The following is a 7,696-nucleotide window of genomic DNA, read 5'->3' on the forward strand; positions in this document are numbered from 1 at the left end:
TGGACAAGTAAAAAAGGAACGAAGCGAATATTTATTAGCTTAATGTAAATATTAAATACAGATAAGATTCCTCCGCTGTGAGATAAACTAATTTACTAATAAATAACATGCAATAACATGTTGTTCTTTTATTTGCAAAACAAATCAAGAAGTATTTGATTAAGTTATTCTATATAAATAAAGTTCACGTAAAAAGGGATAAGAACTTATAATAACATAAAAAGGGGTAAGAACTTATGGCAATATTGGGCCCGTGCCTGCACGGGCGATCATCCCCTAGTATTTCCACAATTAATCAAAATTTTCAAAGTTCGACATTTAAGAATAGAAAATTTCTTAATCACAGAACAATTTACAAAATGTAGCGCTTACCCAAGGGAATTAAGTTAGTTGGCTTTAGCCATTTAATTTCGGGTGGGTACTGAATGTAATCTAAAAGAAACAAAGAATACAAGAAAATAATGCAAAGCGGACATATCATCATTTTAGTTGGTGGCTTAACTTTTGAACTATAGTACTATAAATACTAAAAATGAAAAGAAAAAAAAAACAGTTCTCAGTCCTACCTGTGTTTTTCTTTTTTCCTGCTTAGTCAAATCAATATTTTTAATGCATGGCCTATATATGGGCATGAACTTGGTCCTTTCAATGGTTTATGTTTATAAGAAAAACAAGAACCCACGTACACTGATAATAATCCATATCTATACAAGTTATCAGAGATACATCTTTCTTTGTATCACTAATTAGTCATTAATGGAAAAAAAATATATAAATTATATCGAAAAGTTTACGGTCCATGATCGTATTCGTTATAGAAGATTGTTCCAACACATTTCGTAGAAGATTCTCCAGAAAATTCTTCAATGGAACTTTAGGAAGAAAAAGTATTTCGCGTTTTTGTTCTCTAGCTTCTCCTTTTTTCCGAAGAAGGAAATAAGATATCGGTTAAAGAAGGAAGACTTATATACAACAAATAGTATATATGATCCATGATTTAAAAAATGTAATAGTTTCAATATTAAAAATATTAAAAGTTAAACCCATAGAATTGGAATTCTGAACCCACAAATAATTAACCTGAAGATTGCGCAATTTACTACGCAGATCAAGCAATTAATTAAAATCCACTAGCACAAAAAAATCACATCAAGAATATACGTAAATGAGTAAAAAAATTAAAGTTTGAACATAAAGGCACATACATAACCACACAGATAAATGGGGGAAAATACAAAAACAGGGAAATATATTTTATTAGAATAAAAAACTACAAAAATCCAAATTGCAAGCTTGAAATTCGCTCTAAGTATAAAGATTTCACATGTTTATATAGTTCTGCTTATTTTAGTGAATCAGACTTATTTTTACATTTACACTATATAGAAGAGCCGGTTGGGCTCCCCTTTCGTCGTCCGTTTGTGGGCCCAACCCCAACCGGACTCATATATATTAAATAAATGGTGGGTCCATATATTATTTATTATTAAAAAAAACAACAACTCATATTAATATTAAAAAAAAAATTGTGATCATATATATTAAACAACAACTCATATTAAAAAAAAATTGTGGGCCCCATATTAAACACCAATCAGTAATAAAAAAAAAAAAAAAAGTAGAACCCACCACATTCAAACTCATGGGGGAAAAAAAAGTGGATCTCATATTAACAAAATCAAGCAATATTAAAAAAAAAGTGAATCCCATATTAAAAAAAAACAATGTTAAAAAAAAGTGCTTAAAAAATCAAACAATTAAATCAATAATGATGAATTTATTATCATATGCGTATCAACTTATTAGCGGGAGCAAATAAAATTATTGTACAATAACATACAAAAAAAAAAAAAAAAAAAAAAGTAGAACCCGGCACATGCAAACTCATGGGCAAAAAAAGTGGATCCCATATTAACAAAATCAAACAATATTAAAAAAAAAAAGTGAATCCCATATTAAAAAAACAAATAATGTTAAAAAAAAAGTGCTTAGAAAATCAAATAATTAAATCAATAATGATGGATTCATTACCACATACGTATCAACCCATTAGAGGGAGCAAATGAAATTATTGTACAGCAACATACTTAAAGTATAAAAGTGCTTAGAAAATCAAACAATTAAATCAATAATGATGGATTTATTGCCACATGCGTATCAACCCATTAGTGAGAGCAAATGAAATTATTGTACAACAACATACTTAAAATACTTATATATTAAAATAAGATAAATTTTAATTACTTTTTCATTTTTTCCTTACTCTAATAAATGTGAAAAGAGATTAATGTCATAAAAGGAAAAATAATATTAAATGGAGATCAAATAATTAATAAGGTAAATTAGTGAAATTCTAATTCTAATTGACGTTTCCTTAAAAAATTGTGTAAAAAATAACATGACAAGTAAAATATTCCCATGCTTCGTCGTCCGTTAAGCATTTAAAAAAAAAGTATGGTCCCCATATTAAACACCAACCAATATTAAAAAATAAAAAAAAACGCCAACCAATTAAGCATTAAAAAAAAGTGTGGTCCCCATATTAAAGACCAACCAATATTAAAAAATAAAAGGAAAAAAACGCCAACCAATATTTAAAAAAAAAAAGGAAGTAAATTAAGTGGAACCCACCATCTCCAAACTCACGGGGGAAAAAAAAAGGTGGACTCCATATTAACAAAATCAAGCAATATAAAAAAAGTGAACCCCTTATTAAAAAAAATATAATGTTAAAAAAAAAAGTGCAGGCTTTGTATTCGGAGCAAAAACTAATATAATAAAATTTTAGATACGGAACACAAACTACAATATTATATTAATCGTGTTTTGAACATAGTATATGCATATATTTTATATGCATAAAAATAGTACAAACTAATAATGTTAAAAAAAAAGTGCACCCCTTAAAGGGTGGACCCCATACTAAACGACATCAACCAATATAAAAAAAAATAAACCCCATATTAATAAAATCAAGCAATATTAAAAAAAAAATGAACCCCATATTAAAAAAATAAATAATGTCAAAAAAAAAGTGCAGACTTTGTATTCGTAGTAAACACTAATATAATAAAATTTTAGATACGAAGTACAAACTACAATGTTATATTAATCCTGTTTTGAACATAGTGTGTGTGTGTGTGTGTGTATATATATATATACACATATATATGCAAAAGAATAGTGCAAATTAATAATGTCAAAAAAAAGTGCACTCAATATTCATGTAATTTTCAAAGTATCTCATTAAGTCAAATGAGCTAAACCGAGAATATTTACATTCTTTTAAATAGAAAATCAATTTCTACTTTGTTTCGTTTTAAACATGTAAAATTAATTTAATAATTTTAATTAGAATTATCTAAATCAAAATTTGATAAAAAATAATAAGTATTTTACACTTTTAAATTAATCAAATTAAAATTGAAAGTATCAACTGATGCTTAAATATAGATATTGTTTTATCTCAAAAAAGAGAAAAATGGTTTCCTTTTAAACAATTCTTCTCCTTTAAAAAATATTAATAAATTTGCCGATTTTGTATTCATCGCAAACATTAATATAATAAAATTTTAGATATGAAACACAAACTATAATGTTATATTAATCGTGTTTTGAACATAATATATATATATATATATATATATATATATATATATATATATATATATATATATAAATCACTATTCAAAAATAACTACATACACATAGATACACTATAATTCGAAGTGTTGGGCCCGTGCGCGGGCATAGGTCATCTAGTTGCAAATATAATAGTGACATGAAGATGAATTTAGTCTGTCCAACTTGTCTGTCACAATTTTGTACAACTATAAAAAACAAAAAACAAGTTGTTATTATTAAAACGAACAAATTTGTATGGAAATGGCCAATATATATTGGTCTTGAATGGCAGGTGGAGGACCTGACGGTCAATCTTCCATCTTTGAGAGTCAAACTTAACTTATTTTTATTTATTTTTTTCTTTGGAAACCGTGTTTAATTCTTTTATTTTAGTAGTAGTAGTATTTAAATTTTGTTACGTTTTCTATGAAACTGCCTATGATTACTTTATTGAAAGAACGATGTAACACGAATATCATCTCTATTGGCTATTAGCCAATAAACCACCATTTTAGTTTCAATAATTGATAATAAGAATAATAAGGACAATATAATTTTTAGTCCCTTAATTATAAGTAAAGTATGACTTTGTGATATCATTAAATATATTTAACCTTGATTAATTAAACGGTAAGTTTTTAGTTCCTTTAAGTACATTATATTTGGGCCACTTTTATAACTATGTTACCATCAGATACGAGGTAACAACACAAGCTTATCATAATTTCACAACATAATTTTCAAGTATCAAGTTGTTTAAAATGCGTATGTACCCCGAGGGCTACCAACCAAAAATCCTAACAAGTCACACAAATAGTATAATCAACATATAAATATGCTCGAAATACCGACTGAAACACAAATCTGATAAGAGAAGTTGTTCAAGTAGTAAACATCCTCCTGCTCCAACCCTGAGGTTGCGAGTACGAGTCACCAAAGGAGGAAGGGGGGAGCTCCTGGATTCTGGAAGGGGTGAAAAATGCAATACTCAAAACAAGGAGTTGAATTGTTACAAATATATATATATATATATATATATATATATATATATAAGTAATTAAATAGTAGAGCGATTAATAATCATGATAAACTGTTTATATTCACTAGCAAATTAATCATGATAAACTGTTTATATTCACTAGCAAGTAAAAGTGCAGATTTTAGTTAATGAGCACGTGTAATATTTGGGGTTTATAAGTTTGAAAATGATGATAACATAGACCATAGGGCAAATTAAAGCATGTGCAACTAGGGGTGGGCATGGTAAGTACTATAGTAGATACCGAGTCATTCTATTGAAGTTAAATTTTTTTATATTGCGGTTTTGGTGTATGACATAATTTAGTATGCATTTTTAAAACTTTTGATTTTCGGTACGGTTTTCGATATTTATAAAAAAATCCCGAACACCGTATCGGAATGTATAGTGTTACATATACAATTCATGTATATTATTATAATACTAACAAGTATATAAACTAATAGCAGCACAAAACTAATTGTTTAGACATTGAAATTTTGATGACTATATCTTGATTGAAATGTTTTTTTTTTCGTAATTGATTATCAAAGAAAACTGCTTGTATTTTCTTTTGAATATTTCTACATGTATATACAGGGAAAGCTTCATAAATGGTCACTCTGCTTGATGAATTTATGTAGTAAAATTACTTTTCTTATTTTTATAGAAACAAAGTCACTTAACTTATATCTTATTTTAGCACAAAGCCATCCTGACTGGAAATACTACTTTTCCACTGAATACATGTAGAAATATCCAAAAAAAAAAAAAAAAAAGTACAAGCAGTTTTTTTGGTGACAATGTTGTGAATCTCTGGGAGAAACAAGGAAATGATCTTCCTTTAAAATAATAGGACCTATTTTGCTTGGTATTGGGTGGGGTGGATTTTTTCATTTGGGTAAAAAAATTGATACCGTGGGGTCCATCTAAATGTGATTTCCAATGAAAAAAGTACTAGCATTTCTGGTCAGAATGATTTTCTCGAAAATAAAATATAAATTAAGTGACTTTGTTGATACAAAAATAAGAATGATGACTTTACTAAATTAATTTATTAAGCTCAGTGATCATTTGTGAAATTTTCCGGCATGTGTAAGGTGTTAATGTTATATAATTGAGATTTGAGACGTTTCCTGAAAAGTCAAAGTCATATTCTCTATTATAAGAGTGTATGTAAGTTGAATTCAAAGAAATTATGATTACTGATTTGACGTACCGTAAAATATCGATCGAATTTAAAAATATTCAATCATATCAAATTAATTCAGCGTGATAATGATATGTAGCAGTAATATCTATTAAATAAAAAATTGGAAGTACCGAAATTTGCAATACAATATTTATAATTTACCTATTCCTTAACTGTAATCACGTATTTGTAGTAATTAAGGTACAAATCCAGTTATTCACATCGAACAATAATTGCCAACGTTGACTAAAATAGTTTATCTACCCCTAGACTGATACTGTAATCACGTATTTGTAGTAATTAAGGTACAAATCCAGTTATTCACATTGACAATAATTGCCAACGTTGACTAAAATAATTTACCACCCCTAGACTGGTAACTTTAATCACGTATTTGTAGTAATTAAGGTACAAATCCAGTTATTCACATTGACAATAATTGCCAACGTTGACTAAAATATTGAGTAAAAGTTCAACTGACTAGGTGTATTAAGGTACAAATCCAGTTATTCACATTGACAATAATTGCCAACGTTGACTAAAATATTGAGTAAAAGTTCAACTGCCTAGGTGTTCACACTTCACACCAACTAAACGAATGCTATTTGTACATTTTTTATACACACCTTTGTGTTACGTGTTACCAACTAATAATGCTATGTGTAATTTCCATAGACACCTTAAATATAATTAAACGATATGTATTTTTAATTTAAATTTAATGTTATAATTCAATTATTTGATTTAAAGTAAATATAAGGGATGGAAATGATGTGATAATGTAAATATTTGTTTGCATCAGATGCTTATACAAAATCATATAAGTTTACTTATTTAAGTGATTTAGTGAGATGAAAATGTATGTTAATTAACTATGATTAAATGGTTGAGTCTATATACAAACACAGATCATGCCTTTATTAATATATACAAACACAGATCATGCCTTTATTAATATTGCTTGATAAAAATACTGACCGCAGATAAATTTTTACCAAATGATTTTCACCGAAAATTAAACCTTAGCATAATTGTAAGCATGTGATTTTGGTTATGATATGATTTTCTTTTTTATGAAAATGAATCAAGGTCAAAGTACTAATAATTACCTATAAACGTGCCACGAGGTGATAAAATATAAACGAGATCTGTAGATCTCCTTGATATTGTAGAGGCTATCTATTCACACCCATTATTTGTTTGTGATAGTAAATGCGAATTTAATATATTGGCATTTCAAAAAATAAAAAACAATTCGAATATGATCTTATTACAATGGGCCACGCAGTGACAAAAATATAAAGAAATTCATAGATCTCCTTGATAATGTAGAGGATATATATTCACACTCATTATTTATTTGTGATAGTAAACGCGAATTTATATATTGAAATTTTAGCAACTAATTAATAATTCGAATATGACTATATGATGATACTTACATAGAAACGTGCCACATGGTGACAAAATATATAAAGAAATTCATAGATCTCCTTGATAATGTAGAGGATATATATTCACACTCATTATTTATTTGTGATAGTAAACGCGAATTTATATATTGAAATTTTAGCAACTAATTAATAATTGGAATATGACTATATGATGATACTTACATAGACACGTGCCACATGGTGACAAAATATTTAAAAAATTCATAGATCGATCACCTTGATATTGTAGAGGATATATGAATATTATCTCATGCATTGATTATTTGTGATTTTGTGGTATGTGAATCTACTATATTCAACTTTTTTAATTTAAAAATATTGAATCGAATATGATGTGTGTACCTATCTGTCGTCCATGAATACTACTTATTAAGTCGGCTCTATTATTTAAAAGGATATAAGTTAGTA

The sequence above is a fragment of the Lycium barbarum genome, chromosome 3 (assembly GCF_019175385.1).
Source record: "Lycium barbarum isolate Lr01 chromosome 3, ASM1917538v2, whole genome shotgun sequence".
Classification (NCBI taxonomy): domain Eukaryota; kingdom Viridiplantae; phylum Streptophyta; class Magnoliopsida; order Solanales; family Solanaceae; genus Lycium; species Lycium barbarum.